We start from the raw sequence: 17,380 nt of genomic DNA on the forward strand, positions 1-17,380 counted from the left end.
AAAAGTCTTTCATTCTACAGTTTAGCAAGGTGCTTAAGTTGGTGATAATGTGTGGGGGAGTGGGGAGGGGAGAGGGTACTAGCATATGTCAAATACCACTCAAGGCTAACTGTCTATGAAAGGTTGGAAACCACTGCTCTAGTGTTTGGCACAGTCTATGCCAATATCCTAGAACTTTGGACCCTAAACATAACCCTGCGGGCAATCTCTGGCAGAATTTTTCACACTTTTCTTTCTGGGGTTCTTATCTTTGCAGTAATCTGCTAGACTGTTACAGAGGCACCTGGGATAGTCCATCACCTCAGCCTCTGAACAGGGCAGACCACTGTAAGTTATCGAGTGACCCAGCAATAATATTTATATCTGTAACGTACATGTCACCTGATGTTCACAATATGCACTACGTGACTTTCCGCGTCCTCGGTGGATTTCCCTTTCCTGAAACGTACTACAGGGGGCCTCTGTCAGTTACCTGTCTGTGGTCCCTCAGGTGGCAGCACTGAAACTTTTTCTGTGCTTTTCTTTGTTCTACGTCTTCTCACTTTCTTAGTAAAGTGATAGCTGAGATTTTCCAGATTGTAAGTGCCCATTCTTGCAAAGGACATTCGTTTAACTAATTTTTTTTTAATGTCGTGTGACTAGGGCCTCCCGTCGGGTAGACTGTTCGCCTCGTGCAAGTCTTTCGATTTGACGCCATTTCGGTGACTTGCACGTCGATGAGGATGAAATGATGATGATTAGGACAACACAACACCCAGTCACTGAGTGGAGAAAATCTCCGGCCCAGCCGGGAATCGAACCCGGGCCCTTAGGATTGACATTCCGTCGCGCTGACCACTCAACTACCAGGGGGGGGGGGGAGACATTCGTTTAACAAGACTGTTGGACTACTAGATGATGCAAGACTTCCGCCATAATACTATCGGGCCCAGGTGTTTTCTTTTTCCTTAACTTTACCGTAGCTAACCTCATTTCTTGAGCGAATGAAATCACAATTCTGTTATACACTATCTGCTCTAGTACTCTTCAAAATGGTTCAAATGGCTATGAGCACCTGAGGTCATCAGTCCCCCAGAACTTAGAACTACTTAAACCTAACTAACCCAAGGACTTCACACACATCCCATGCCCGAGGCAGGATTCGAACCTGCGACCGTAGCAGTCGCAAGGTTCCCGACTGAAGGGCCTAGAACCGCTCGGCCACCGCAGCCGGCTCTTATGGTACTCTGTGTCTTCCAGCATCGTATCGTCATGGAACAGCGTTCCTGTAAGGTTCTACACTGATGTATCCCAGTCTATCGTCATCGTGCTATCGGATCGTCTCAATGCCGATAACACCAGGTGATCGAACTTTGTTTGTTGTAACTTTGTATGGAAAACTCCAATTATCTCTAACCATTTGATCCTTGACGTACGCCTTGCACTTTTCGAATCTTTATTTATTTTTCTGTTGTACACCGATTTTAGAGGGTTCCAGAAGAAAAATAGGATGCGGACGGAAACTAGTAAGCGAAAGAGTCATCCGCCCAGGCAATCAGGTGCGTTCACTGAACAACAAACAACATTGCGAGACATTCCGGAATGGTCGCTCAGCGTAATAAGTCGTGTTTTCTGCCGAAGGCATGTCCTAGCGGCGTCTGCAGGCGCCTATAAGCTCTGTAGCGTCATTGGATAGCGTTCACGGACACGGATTGTACACCCTCTAGAGCCTCTCGAAATCTGTCGGTATCGTTTTGTAATACCTTGTATCAGCAGACTTGCAACGTATTGGTTTAGGAATCTGATACACGTGCACGTGCACTGTACTTGAAATCCTTGAAGGCCCAAACGTTAAGTCCACCTTCGTGAGGTGGATCAGGGAACGAACCCCGGCGCCCTGGATCAGCAGGGCAGCGCTTGCTTCCCTAGCTCAACGATGTGCACAGTAGACCCGCCCTCACGCGGTTGGTGTGCAACCTGTGTGGTCAGGAGAGCCGGCAGCGGCCGCGCAGTGCAGAGCGGTCCAGTGCTGTCAACCTCGCAAAAAGCGACCCGCGGGGTTGAGCAGAGGGCGGCCGCCGGCGGGTCCCGCCGCGCTCGGCTTTTTGCGCGTCTCCGTCTCACTTGTCAGACACGGCTGCCCACGGCTCTGCCCGCCGGTTTATGAGCGCTCACGCGGCGTTTGAGCCTCGTTGGTTTTTCGCATTTCGATCATAAAATAAGTCCGACCTCACCTGTTTAAGGCCCATAACAGGGCCGCTCTAAAATTTACGCATCTTTTTTATCGCCGTCCCACACTTTGGCCACTGCGGACCCAGAACCATTTACCCGAGTTATTTTCAGTAGTCTGAGACCCGTAAACCTTTCTTCACCGACCGGATTTTTTTTTTACCCCTTGCACAGTCTTCTTGGACTTAGTGAATGTTTTAACTACAACGTCACATCACGTCGAGCAATTACTGCACCGAGTCGTTCTCACGGACGGTTGTGGCGAAATTACGAAATATTATTTTACAATGCTGACATATAAAATACGGTAATTCACATCTGACACAATGTCGTTCATAAAAAGCATTACAGAGATAGTAATAAGATTTAAATAAAGTCTTATTAAAAGAACTCAGTTTCTACATACATCTGAAAGTCTCAAAAGCAACGTGCTTCCGTCTTCATGGATCTGATAGTGGATAAATGGCCCCACATTAATTTTCTTGCTTGGAGGAAGCATCTGCATATACCAAACTAAAAAAGAAAAAAAATACATGAGAATTGCGATCGAATTTTCCAAAAGCCAACTTGAACAAAATTAGAAAAAAGTGTTACTTTAGAATCGATAGGAGATCATAAACCCTTCTAGTCTGCAGTGCATTTCAGTATTCTATAGTACGTTCCCTCCCAAGGAATCCTGATTGTTTCTTAACGAACAAATTCGTCACTGGGGCCGGCAGGAGTGGCCGAGCGGTTCTAGGCGCTTCAGTCTGGAACCGCGTGACCGCTACGGTCGCAGGTTCGAATCCTGCCTCGAGCATGGACGTGTGATGTCCTTAGGTTAGTTAGGTTTAACTAGTTCTAAGTTCTAGGGGACTGATGACCTCAGATGCTAAGTCCCATAGTGTTCAGAGCCATTTGAACCATTTTTCGTCACTGGGATAGAGAAACTATTTTGTTAAGTGTCATCATTTAAAGAAATCTGCTTTGCTCACGCAGACTTCATGCTTTTATTAAGTAGTAATAAAAACGCGAATGTTCGTTTGAACAAAAATGTAAATCTCCGGAAGTTCTTCACCGACGATACGTTGTTAGCAAAAATCTCATGTTCTTCAGCGATTCCATTGAAATTTGACACAACGCTGCCTTCAAATACGCTTGTCTTTTTGTATGCCCACTGAAGTGCCACGTGGTATAATATGTACACCATAAGGCGCTCCAGTAGTTATATAAAAAGGCGCCCGTACCTGAATGCAAGGTCGTGTAAAAATGACGCTCCAGTAGATATATAGAAACACACTCCCATTCGAATGCGACGTTGTGTCAAAATCTGCAAGCAATCGATGAAGAGCTTTCGGAGATATATAGGATTTTGAACTAACGAACATTGGCGAGCACATTTTTACTGATACAGATTTACACAAACAGATAACGACGTCAATTCTATCACAGACTTTCGCTTACTTACAGATCTCTTCCAATGCAACCGCACTGCCCATAGTACCTTCAGGAATACATCGTTATGTTACGGAAAATGAATTTTCTCTTTCATAGCAAGCACAAATTGAATTTATGTATAAGTCCACAATTGCTTGTGAGATGGCTGATTTGTCGAAACCATCTACAGCGATAGGTTTCTTGACAGAATTCCTTCGTTCTTTTTTGCTTGGTGTTTATTTTAATGTTCCTTTCTGAAAAACTTTTTGTTGCAAGGATGACTGTCAATTATATGGCGGTCACTTCAGTAACAGTCACAATATTTTCGTGCCGCCTCTGTAACAGAGAAACTAATCACTTTATCAACGACGTACACTTCAGATTTTGCACAGCTACTTAATTGAATCAGTACGTAAACAGAAGTGATGACGATGATGATAATACAATTATTTGGTCTCACGACACCTAAACCTTCAGAGCCTATACAAAAGTCTGGGGAGATTCTTATTAAGGTTTAAAAAGCCCCGAAGCGACGTAGATGACGATATGTATGTCCGAAAAAGCCACACATGAAAACAGGATATTCCGGTGTTCATATTTCGGATTCTATTGATGACAGAAAGACAGGGTCAAGTGTTTTGTATAGTCATTGGTCTATGGACGTTTGTATACCCAACAAAAGAATAGTCTTAGCCTCACTATCCTACACTACAGGGTGAAAGTACTAATATTTGACACTGCCTCTTGCTTACCTAAATGGAAAAAAAATCTGTTTTTTCTTTTTGCATTTGGTGTGATCTACGATGGGCCTTAAGAGACTTATGGAGGCACCAATAGTTCACGGACAGTTCCTTAGAAACCCCCGAAATCGTTTTTTACCATTTTTTCATACCAAAACCGATCAGCGGATTCCAAGACGGCTATGCAGAACGAATAGCTGAAATTTTTATGATATATTCCTAAGATCCAAATCTCGAAAAACTTTTGTGTTATCTTCATCCGTTTCCGACATGCAGACGTTCAAAGTTAACCTACTTGTACACGTAAAATTCGGTGTGAGAAGAAAACATAGTTCATAAAGAGACGTAGCACGGAGAAATACACTGTGAAGCGTCGCTGTTATCATCAGAAGGGTTCTGGGAACCCCATGTCATAGTGCTGAAGCACATACAAAATTTTTCTGCACGTAAAATCTGGTCCGAGGTGCAAAATTTGTTTTGCGTTATTTCTTGACCTATAAAGTTCTTCGGCAACGGCCTTGCCGCAGTGGATACACCGGTTCCCGTGAGATCACCGAAGTTAAGCGCTGTCGGGCGTGGTCGGCACTTGTATAGGTGACCATCCAGGCCGCCATGCGCTGTTGCCATTTTTCGGGGTGCACTCAGCCTCGTGATGCCAATTGAGGAACTACTCGACCGAATAGTAGCGGCTACGGTCAGGAATACCATCATAACGGCCAGGAGAGCAGTGTGCTGACCACACGCCCCTCCTATCCGCATCCTCCACTGAGGATAACAAGGCGGTCGGATGGTCCCGATGGGCCACTCGTGGCCTGAAGACGGAGTGCTTTTTTTTTTATGAAGTACCTCATTCTATCTTTCTCAGTACCTTTAAATTTTTTCCCAAAGATTTTGTCTTACAAATATAGTCACGCTCTTTATGCTGAGAGAGAAGGAGACAACGAAAGTCAGAAGGAAACAGAAAAGCAATAAATACTGGACGGTAGCAGACAGCGGTTGCAGGGTAGAAAGAGCGAAGAACACAACAGCAGTGTGAGAGAAAGAGAGGGACACAGTGACAGTGGAACAGGAGAGGAATAAAGAGAAGGAGGAAGTGGAAGTGGGTGAGAGCCAGTGATGATGAGAGACAGTGTGCATGTCAGTGGCAACGAGAAAGAGAGAGGTAGTGAAGACAGAAGAAACGGAATTGCTTCATTGCTCGCTTCGAAACAGGTAAGTGAATTTACACCATGACATAGCAGCAACTACATAAGGGCTATTATAGTGCTCTACACAGTATTATTACTATTACTGGCTGATAAAAACCTTAAAGTCTTCCAATTTCTGCCAGTTCAGCAAGAGGGAGGCAGTGAGAGTGAGAGGAGACTGTAGCAGTAGGACAGAAGGAAGGGAGCTATGGCTGTGACACAGGAGGTAATAAATAATGTCGCGTGACTAGGGCCTCCCGTCGGGTAGACCGTTCGCCGGGTGCAAGTCTTTCGATTTGACGCCACTTCGGCGACTTGCGCGTCGATGGGGATGATATTATGATGATTAGGACAACACAACACCCAGTCCCTGAGCGGAGAAAATCTCCGACCCAGCCGGGAATCAAACCCGGGCCGTTATGATTGACATTCTGTCGCGCTGACCACTCAGCTACCGGGGGCGGACACAGGAGGTAATGGCAGAGAGATACAAAAGGATAATGACAATGAGTTGGGCTGCATGAGAGAGTTAGAAAGGGCGATTGGGACTGGTTGGGTATGAGCGACTTAAAGCGATGGACTAGTGAGTGTGAGTTACAGTTAGGTGAACTTATGGGAGTTAGAAATGAGCAGCATGTTAAAAAAAAGCGCGAGTATGTTCGCAAGCCAGTATCTTCGGGTAAACTTTTAAAGGTGCTGAGGAAGGTAGAATGAGGCAGCTGGTACCAGACTTTTCAGTCAGAGTCTTTTAAACAGGGACATATTCGCCTTTTTTGTCCTCCGGTAGAAGCATTTTTCCGCTAGTATTAAATTACTTGTCTCAGCGTCATCTACATCATTTCGGTTCTTTTTTCTTAACATTAGTAAGTCACCCAGTATAAATATATGTAAACTGGTGCTAGAGACCATTCTAAAGAAGTACAACGGCACACGAGAAGATGGCGAGAATGTTAATGACGTTTGTTTGAGTAGACGATAGCCAGGCGTTTAGCCGCCGTACAGAAATTTTTTAAGAGATGAGCGGAGTTGGAACAGGTGAAAGAGTTAGAGGTCAGTATGAACTGAAATACAGTGTTGGAGACTGAAACTGCAGCGCCAGGAAGGGTAGTAAATAACGAAAAATTTATTGTGTGTATGTACTGAGAAGAATAAATTGTTAAATATGTAGCTAATTTCCGGGTGTATACGGTGCGAAATTTAGTTCACGGAGCTGTCACCTCTGGAAGTCAACGTCTGAAGTCCGGCTAAGCAACGAGCCGAACAAAGCTCGGATGACGTCATTCCATGCAGCTTCAACTCTATGCCAGAGCTCATCAGTTCTTCGGAAACCTGTGACCAGATATATTCATTGAGTGAGATATCTGGAGCACTTTCTGATCAGGGATACAGTTGATCACCCTCCGTATCAAGGTTTGTCGTGACAACTCGGTCTACACGACTCTTGCGTTATCGTCTGCAGCTCTTGGTCTAGTGGCTAGCGTTGCTGCCTCTGGATCACGGGGTCCCTGGTTCGGTTCCCGGCCCTGTCGGGAATTTTCTCCGCCCGGGGATTGAGAGTTTGCGTCCGCCTTATCATTTCATAATCATTTGGGAAAAGTGGCGGGACTGGGCTGTGAAAAGATCGGGAATTTGTACGGACGTTGATAACCACGCAGGCCGCGCGGTGTAGCCGAGAGGGCTGAGGGGTCTTGTCACGGTCCACGTGGCTTCCGCTGTCGGAGGTTCGAATCCTCCCTCGGGCATGGGTGTATGTGTCATCCCTAGCGTAAGTTAGTTTAAGTTAGATTAAATAGTGAGTAAGCTTAGGGACCGATGACCTCCGCAGTTTGGTACCATAAGACCTTACCACAAATTTCCAATTTTCCAAATAACCACCGCGCGACTGCTACGGTCGCAGGTTCGAATCCTGCCTCTGCCTTGGATGTGTGTGATGTCCTTAGGTTGGTTAGGTTTAAGTAGTTTTAAGTTCTAGGGGACTGATGACCACAGATGTTAAGTCCCATAGTGCTCAGAGCCATTTGAACCATTTGAATCCAAATAACCACGCAGTTGAGCAGCCCACAAACCGAATATCATCATCACCATCTTTCGTTATTGTGTTAAAAAAAAAAGACAGCCACGGAGACCTAGAAAAAGGCGTAGGGCCACTGCCCTTAACGCGTCAGAAATGTAATACCTGCTGTGCAAATTAATGGCTAAGCGAAACACAGGCGATCATGTCACCTAGTACGATCACACCAAGTGCTCGGCCCGTATAACGACGTCGAATGAACTCTGGCAACGTTTGTCCTCTTCAGAGATTCTACAACCGATTCGTTCGAAAGGTGGTGTACGTAGTACAGGGACAAGCTTGAAAAAACTACTGTCTCCAATACTGTTGTTGGGCACACCACTGTCGATGTCAAGGTAACAATAGTCGCCGTGCTGCCAGCCCGTGGTGATCCAGATGTCGTCGCACTGTCCGTGTGGATACTTGTCTTACTGCAAACAAACCCATTTTCTGTCTCAAGGCACGTGACGTGACTGATTTATGGTGCAACGCCGAGCGGACAATAGTAGTACGTCTGCCCTCTGGGGCGGTAGTCTCTCCGAGGCGTTAGAACCGATAATGGTGTTGAATATGCCCCTTCTGACTCTATCGATTTCATTTTCGCTTGACACTGAAGCACCGTGACCAACGGGAGCAGCAATGTCACAAGACAGTAAGCCCAAAATACAGGATAATTCCGAGATATTACAAACTTTCATGACTGATGAAGAAGGGCAAGCTCATCAATCTGAGGCGAGAGGCCCAGGTTCGGAAACTAGTGAAACTAGTTGTGATACCTTTGACAGTGAAACACATGTACCGGCATTGCTGTTGCTAAGATAACAGGGTAGGCAATGCCGACGGGCAGGTTCCTGAAATATAGCCTACTTGTTACTGGTCAACGATAGCCGCTCCGACGTAATTCAATCCCACCTCACTCAGGACATTCGGATCAGACAGAGGCAGTGGCAGAGGAGGTCCTATTTCTTGACCACCACGTTCACGTGATCTCACATCACCTGATTTTTTTCTTGTGGAGCCTTGAGAAAAGTCTTGTGGCGAGTCGCCTGTTGAGACTGAAGAGGCTCTCCTCGCAAGAATTCTCACTGCCTGCGACGCTGTTCAAATGACACGGGGGATATTAGAACGGGTACGGCAGAACTTTGTGCGAAGATGTTATACCTGCATTGACGGTAGTGGACGCCATTTTGAACAACTGTTGGCAATGTAGCAGATTCTGAAAATTGTTTGCGAAAAGTGAATTCACTGTTGTATTGTTTATTAAACTGGAGACCTAGAAAGGACGGAGAGGCTTCGTCCCGCCGTAGCCCTCAGTGGTTCACAACCGCACACCAGGCCACAGTAGTCCACCCACCCTACCCTACAGTAGTCCCCGCCGCCTCACACCGAACACCGAACCCAGGGTTATTGTGCGGTTCAGCCCCCAGTGAACCGCCCCCCCCTCCACCCCCCACCCCTCGGGTAACGTCTCATACCAGACGAGTGTACCCCAAGTACCCCAAATGTTTGAGTGGTAGAGCAATTATGATGTGCGAGTACATGGAGACGCTGTTTGCGCAGCAATAGTCGACATAGTGTAACTGAGGCGGAATAACGGGAACCAGCCCTCATTCGCCGAGCTAGATGGAAAACCGCCTTAAAAACCATCCACAGGCTGGCCGGCACGCCGGACCTCGACACCAATCCGCAAGGCGGATTCGTGGCGGGGATCGGCACACCTTCCCCCTCGGGAAGCAGCGCGTTAGACCGCGCGACTAGCCGGGCGGGTGGTTCACTATTCCTGTACCAAAGACTTCGGTGTCTCTGACAACAAGTTTCGTGTGAAGTTACTAGTCCATCAAAATGGCAAATAATTCAGCGGGAATTTCATACCCGTGATCAACGTTCGGAATTTGGGGCCCTTAATTTGAGTGCTGTAGAACGTGAGTAGATTTTCGAATACACTTTTCGTCTCCGTCGTTTCCATGCTATGATCATTTACCTCAAATTTATACATTTTCCCTTCTCATCACCCCTGAAAGTTCGTAACATGATCCCGAAAACATCCTGTAGACAGGTCATGACTGTTCTCTCCCCTTATTAAACGATCTTCCCACAAATAAACTACGATCAGAAATGTCTGAATGAGACACTCGCTGCATAGTCTTCCCCTGAACAAAGAATGTAGATACCGTTGCTCGTGGCTACTTCTAGCAGTTGCGTTGAAACGTTAATGAATTGCATATTCAAGCATGCATCACACTTCACGCCAATTTGACGTTTTTTGCACGTTACCTGTATGGTGCTGGAATTTCAATGGCCAGCAGTGTTTAAAAATACCCAAAAACTATGTACATACTCGCAAACACTCAGAGATACGAAAATAATGTTTAGTCAATTCCAAAACATTTCCCCGAAAGAGTAACTCGATGGAATGATAAAAAATGCAACAGACATATCTGCTTAACTGACTAATGGAGTAAATGAAGGATAAGCTAACGTTCTGCAACGCACTAAGATCTCCAGCCAAAAAGTTTACTCTGGAACCCAGACACTACATTAATTTTGATACAGGGCTACGACAAGTGGTTCATTTGTTTCATAAACTCTATACTTCCCAAAGTATTACGTGTACAAATATTACTGATGCATGAAAAGAGCCGTAAGCTCACCAAGATTGCAATTTGTAGTCTACAAACATTCTATGAATGCCTCTCTAACCACGCTCACGCATCCAAGCGGAAGTCTGGTTCGTTCCATACCATGAAAACATCGTTTCAATTATCATCACAGCAGCACTGACGCGTGTTCTGAGCGTTCAAGTGTTCTTGGCAGTGGGGGTACCGTACGCAAACACGAACCTTGAAATGTCCATATTCGAAAAAGTCACAAGGAGTTAGACCAGGTCATCTGAGGGGGCAAGGGAACAGAGCCATATCATCTTCACTTGGGTGAGGGCAGAATCTGCTTCCATTACTGCAGGCCAAGGCACAACATTCCATCTTCCAAGTGATCTTCTGACAACACCAGTTGATCCGTGCACATAGATGCTGTTGCGCGAGTAGGAGACGAAAATGGTTCAAATGGCTCTGAGCACTATGGGACTTAACTTCTAAGGTCATTAGTCCCCTAGAACTTAGAACTACTTAAACCTAACTAACCTAAGGACATCACACACATCCATGCCCGAGGCAGGATGCGAACCTGCGACCGCAGCGGTCGCGCGGTTCCAGACTGTAGCTCCTAGAACCGCTCGGCCACCCCGGCCGGCGAGTAGGAGACGAGCTAGAGGTGTGCGTGCCCGTAATCTCATGCTAACAACGGGTTAGCAATACGTCATGTTAACACGTCTGGGCTCGCAATCCCTCCTATCTGTGCTGTACGAGCTGCCACTACTGCCCTTACATTACGACGATCCTGGAGGGCGTCTGTGCTGCGTGGACGTCCAGAATTTCGTCTACGGGTGTGAGAATCAACACGTTACAACTGATATCAGCATCGTGGCAAAACTGAAGCAGCACGTCCAGCTTGTGTGGCAATTCTCCGAAAGGGCTATCCCGCGACTCGGAAGGTCTCAGTTCGACCCCTTTCAGACACGCTCAGCTGGTTGTAGGAAGCACGTGTACATCTCTGGGGCATGGTTGCCTGCCTGCCTCACACGTTTGCACCACACTGAGCCTTATGGTTGCGGGCATTCCCTATTAAAGGGTAGGCACAGATGGCGCTCCCATAGCTATGCCACTACGCAGTGGTTAGCGGACGACGTTGAAACCATGATCAGTATTTCTACTATCCCCCAGGTGGCACAAGCCGTCATTAGACCAAGGTCGTCTTTCCACGTGTACTAATTTTTTTCCGGCAGTGAGATATTAGCTACGGTGCAGTTCTGGAAAAAAATAGTCTCATAACAGAGGCTAGGCTTCAAAGTAGATGATGAATGTATTGAAGAGTTGTCGAAATTTAGCTCTGACATCAAAATGAAGTTTCCACATCTATGGGCGTATAACACAGTTTCTTCTCCTAGGTATGCAGGATTGTCCCGAAAGTTTGGCAGTACCCTTTCGTTACACCTTGTATTATGTATAAGGATGACAGTGGATTTTCTTAGCGTGACAGTAATCGTTAGCAAATTGGGACAAGCTTTCAGCATCGGATGGTCGCCGGTTTGAAGCTTCACTTCTCTCTCAGCTTCCAGATTTCTCGTGCATCGCGTGATTAGCGAGGCAGTGCGAAGCAGAGGTTTGGCAGGCGGGAGGATAGCCAGGCGAGTGACAGCAGACGGGCCGCCGGGCCAGTCTAATGGCGGGACCCGGCAGAGTTCGTGGTGGTCAGTTTCCGCGGCGTCGGCGTCGCGTCCCTCCTCCCCCCCCCCCCCCCCTCGACCCTCCCCCAACCCAAACCCGCCCCCCCCCCCCTCCACGCTTTGTCCGCGGCCGGTCGCGCTCCATGCAAAACGAAGTGCACGCTCGCACGGATTTTACAGCCCGCGCATAAAATGCTGTGCTAAATGCCAAGGCGCAGCGAGACGAAACGAGCGTCACCTCCAATATTTCCTTGTACGACACACGATAAAACAAAAACAAGTGAGATAGAGCCGAATTGGAGAAACGGCCGACATCGGTCTAATTTGGTGATCGTCTACTGTCTTTTGTCTTATCGATTTGCAAGTGAGTTTTTATGTGGGCGTGATTGAGGTGGGTCTACGGTGTAGTATCTTGATGGCGACTGATGCCTTTGGTTCAAATTTTGTCAAGCACAAGTACCTTCCGTTGCCTGACAAGAAATAACAAGCCGGCCGGAGTGGCCGAACGGTTCTAGGCGCTTCAGTCTGTAACCGCGTGACCGCTACGGTCGCAGGTTCGAATCCTGCCTGGGGCATGGATGTGTATGCTGTCCTTAGTTTAGTTAGGTTTAAGTAGTTCTAAGTTCTGGGGGACTGATGACCTTAGCAGTTAAGGCCCATAGTGCTCAGAGCCATTTGAACCATTTGAACCAAGAAATAACAACACGTCTTGCTGACTTTTTCATTGACTCGGATTCGTTTCCTACAGCGTTCACTTTGACGCCGATGCCGTTAAGAGTAACCTACAGTGATTTATGACACGTGAAACAAATTAAAAGAAAAAATGTAAATTTATTATTTTATCGCAGTATCGCAAGCTGGTATGATAACACACAGCCTGACAGTTGCTAAGGAAGAGCTGACACTTGCCAAGGAACAACTGCCAACTGCCGGCCATTGTGGCCCAGCGGTTCTAAGCGCTTCAGTCCGGAACCACGCGGCTCCTACGGTCGCAGGTTCGAATTCTGTCTCGGGCATGGATGTGTGTGATGTCCTTAGGTTAGTTAGGTTTAAGTAGTTCTAAGTTCTAAGGGACTGATGACCTCAGATGTTAAGCCCCATAGTGCTCAGAGCCAGTTGAAGTTCCGTGTAATACGGCAACGTGTCTGTAACACAGCATTTAAGTGCATACAGTCGTGGAAGAGCATTTGGATGGCTCGTAGCCGGTCCAAGTGTCACTAAAAGGGTCAAATGGCTATGAGCACTATGAGACTTAACATCTGTGGTCATCAGTCCCCTAGAACTTAGAACTACTTAAACCTAACTAAGCTAAGGACATCACACACATCCATGCCCGAGGCAGGATTCGAACCTGCGACCGTAGCAGTCGGGCGGTTCCGGACTGAGCGCCTAGAACCGCTAGACCACCGCGGCCGGCCCAAGTGTCACTAACTGTGGCATCAGCAATGGATGTGTCCAAAGTGTTATTTGCAGGCATTACGCAAAATGGCGAAACCCTGCTGCATATCTTTGCGCAACGTACATTTACGGCACAGTGGCATTGCGGGGTTATTATTCGGATCATATCCGCCTGTTTAGAAGCGATGTTGGTCCTGACTTCCTGTGTACGGACGACAATTGCCGCACAAAAACCACCGCAGAAGCTTAGGACACACTGGAATGTGAAGATACTGAACGTATGGAATGCCCTGCGTATTCCCTGGACCTAAACCCTGTAGAACGTACCTGGGATGCTCTTGGCAAACGTATTACCCAACGAACACGCTCTCCTTGAACCGTGCAAATTGCTCTGAGCACTATGGGACTTAACATCTGAGGTCATCAGTCCCCTAGAACTTAGAACTATTTAAACCTAACTAACCTAAGGACATCACACACATCCATGCCCGTGGCAGGATTCGAACCTGCGACCGTAGCGGTCACGCGGTTCCAGACTGAATAAAGATGTACTAAGTTAATAGCGTTGTTTTATTTGAAAAGCTTAAAAAGTTTTCACATAAAAAGTTTGTAGCCGTTACTTTTCAGGACGCATTCGTAACTGTTAGTATAAATTTTTCTTACTGAATCTATATACTGGCAGTGATGGTTTCAGCGTATTAATTAATGTGTGCAATGTTTTCAACATCACATCATTGCACATCAATAAGTCAGAAGTGCATCAGAGCGAACTACAGTCAGTGAAAATAAAATTAAAGCCCGTTAAATCTTTGATAACTGTAAACTATCAGCGCGCTGTAGCATCTTAATTGATCGGTTACCATAATTTATCAAGTTCGAGGAAAGTCTACTCAACCAGTTAGATAATTCGTACTTTACCTGTACATGTGAAGCAAAAACTTTACCCGCCAGGGTAGCTGAGAGCGCCAGTCCGGCTTTCGCCGCCGTGCAGTGCGGACGTGTTGTTGTTTCCGCCTGCGGAGCGCGCGCGCTCGCTCTTGCTTACATTTCAACGGCCGTCACTTACGTGTCGCTTACGTGCACTAGAACCATGGCCAACCGTTTTCGAAAATCAACTTTACGAATCAACTTCTGCAACGGCTACGCACGACCAAAGGCCTTGGAAGTGGAACGCTTTCTACGCGACGTTGCTAAGATCCCAGCTTCCGACATCTTGGGCATCCATTTGTCCATATTAAGCAGTACTGTGTACGTCAAAGCCGTCAATGACGCGGTATGTGAAAGAATACTTCGTGACACCAAACATGGATTACGCTTTTGCCATGCCGACGGCAATATCGGAGCGGTCACTGTCGACCATGCCGGCTTAGGAATGCGCACCATACGAGTTTTCGAACTCCCGTTCGAGCTTCCGGCGGAAGACGTTACCGCGGCTTTCCGCCCCTATGGCACCGTACATGGCCACACTGCCGAACGCTGGGCGCAATTCCAAACGTACTCCGTTCTTAACGGTGTACAGCAGATCACCATCGACCTCCATCGCCACGTGCCATCTTACCTGCAAATTAGCGGGTGCCGCGCGGTTGTCATATACGACGGCCAACCCAAGACCTGTTTCGGGTGCGGCTAAGAAGGCCACCTCAGATCTGAGTGTCTTCAGCGACGAATCACCCAATTGCCAGCCGCTACCGTGGCACTTCCGGCTCCGACGTCGGTTTTACCGATCACCTACGCATCGGCGCTCTCTTCTCCTCTCACCGGCCGCCGCCCATCGGACCACGTGCCGGTGACCCTTCCAGCTGCTACGGATACCGCTGGGGCCGACACGTCGCGCTCAAAGCCTGACGCTACTCCGGCGCCACTACCAACAGCGACGACTTCCGACACCCACCCGCCCCTTCATTTGACGTTCCCGCGACGGCCTTCCTCTCAGAGCGACGCGACTCCCTTCCGTCTTCCGACACGGAGGGACGAACCCGCAAACAACGTTCACCTAAGAGGCGCAAGAGGAGGCGCCGTACGGTCTCGGAAGGAGACGGATTACCTCCCCCTGATGCTCCAGAGGCCGTCCGACACGACGAGGCCTCGGAGAACCTACACGACGATACGAATGACGACAACATGACTCCGTCTGTGGATGTGTCAATGCCTACTCTACTGGCTCGCCCAGGTGCTCCTGAACCAATGGACTCCACCGATGCGACTGCCGCCGAGACGTCCTCCGCCCCTACGACCGGAGTGGAACGTACGACCATCACAACGACAACGCCTTCCATGGCGTGGAGTGAGGACGTCGATGAGGACCCGGACCACACGCTGGGGACAGAGTTACCCTAGACGGAAGCATCGTTACGCCGCTGATAACGCCGTCAGGTGACGTACGGCACGACTCGCCGTTGCCTCGCCCCTCTTCATCCTCCGCCAGTGGTTCCCCTCCACGGCGTGGTACGGCTCCAAACCTACCGAATAGCGACGATCAACACTAACACTATCAGCTCACCCGTGAAACTCCAACTGCTGCGAGAGATGATATGGGCGTCGGATGTCGATATCACACTACTACAGGAAGTACACTTGGCCACACTTCCAGACGTCGCGGGATATAACACTTATCCTTCCCCTGGTGACCACCTGGGACGCGGCGTAGCCATCTACGCCAGAGAAGGCATTCCAGTGGCCGATATCACATACCTTCCATCTGCCCGAGGCACGGCCGTCACCGTCATGGGGACGCGTATCGTCAACATTTACGCTCCGTCAGGCTCCACCCGCAGACGCGACAGGGCACTCTTCTATTCAGAAGAAATCGCTCCTTTGTTTCTTGGTCGCTGCGACCATTACTTGCTTGGGGGTGATTTTAATTGTGTCTTGCACCCTAAAGATCAAGTGCCCCACTGCAACACCTGTCAAGAACTGCGTCTTGTCGTCCGAGATCTGTTGCTCCGCGACACTTCGGAAGTTCGGCACGGCGACGCGCCTGGACATACTTACGAGACGAGTCACTTCGCGAGCCGCCTTGATAGAATTTACGTCTCTCGGGAACTCACACCTGCAGTCCAAGGTGCAGAACTTTGGCCCCTGGCCTTTTCGGACCACTGTGCCTACATCTGCAACATTCTCTTCCCCAAGGAAGTGGTCTGGCGTAGTCGTGCACCGTGGAAGCTGAACACCTCCCATCTTCATGATCCCGGATGTCTTCAACGTGTTACCGAGACATGGGCCACCTGTGAACGTCGCTTACCTAAATACTGCACGACCTTGACCTGGTGGCTGGAATGTGCCAAACCTGCCATTCGACGTACTTTGATTCAGTATGGAAAGGAAGTAGCTATGTGGCGCCGGCACACTACCGACTATTTCTACGCCGTTCTCCGCGACCTGGACGCCCAACCGCCCACCCCCGACACCCAGAGGGAACGCAGCAGGATTAAGGCGCAAATTGTAAGTTTGACACGCCGTAGACTGCAGGGGGCTATGGTGCGAACCCGATGTCAAGATTCGGCGGAACAAGAACATCCGACCATGCATCATATCGTCTCCGATAGGAAACATCGACGACAACAACTCATCACCGAGATCACCACCTGTCGCGGCCAGCACGTCACTTGCCAGGCCGAAATCGTCAGTGCCTTTGTCGACCACTACCGCACAATGTACCAGGAGGAGACTACCAACAACCACGCTGAGGAGTCTGTGTTACCACACGTAACTCGCACCCTCACCAGCGACGAAGCAGACGAGCTGATGGAGTCCATTACGCGTGACGAAATCCACGATGAAATGAAAAAAGGGGCTCTGAATAAGTCACCTGGTGTCGACGGATTGCCGAAAGAATTTTATCGCGCTTTCTTCACACTCATGGCGTCACGGTGGACAACGATGTTTCATGAACTGCTGACGATGGGGAACGCCGTACCGCCGTCCTTCGTCACGGGAATTATTATACCCATCCACAAACCGACACCAGGTGTGACGACAGCACATTACCGTCCCCTGACTCTGCTTAACGCAGACTGTAAAATTTTTACACGCCTACTGGCAACGCGATGCCGCAAGGTCCTGCCTAGCATTCTATCCCCGGAACAGACAACTCCGGGCG

General features: G+C 48.3%; 1 long non-coding RNA gene and 1 pseudogene across 1 annotated transcript in view; one reads left to right on the forward strand and one right to left on the reverse strand.

Moving 5' to 3' along the window:
- Positions 1 to 17,380, reverse strand: part of LOC124787818 — a 415,837-nt gene that overhangs the window by 262,308 nt on the left and 136,149 nt on the right. The gene's annotated exons all lie outside the window — the stretch shown is intronic.
- LOC124722922 lies at positions 4,873 to 4,990 on the forward strand (annotated as a pseudogene).

The sequence above is a fragment of the Schistocerca piceifrons genome, chromosome 1 (assembly GCF_021461385.2).
Source record: "Schistocerca piceifrons isolate TAMUIC-IGC-003096 chromosome 1, iqSchPice1.1, whole genome shotgun sequence".
Taxonomy (NCBI): Eukaryota; Metazoa; Arthropoda; class Insecta; order Orthoptera; family Acrididae; genus Schistocerca; species Schistocerca piceifrons.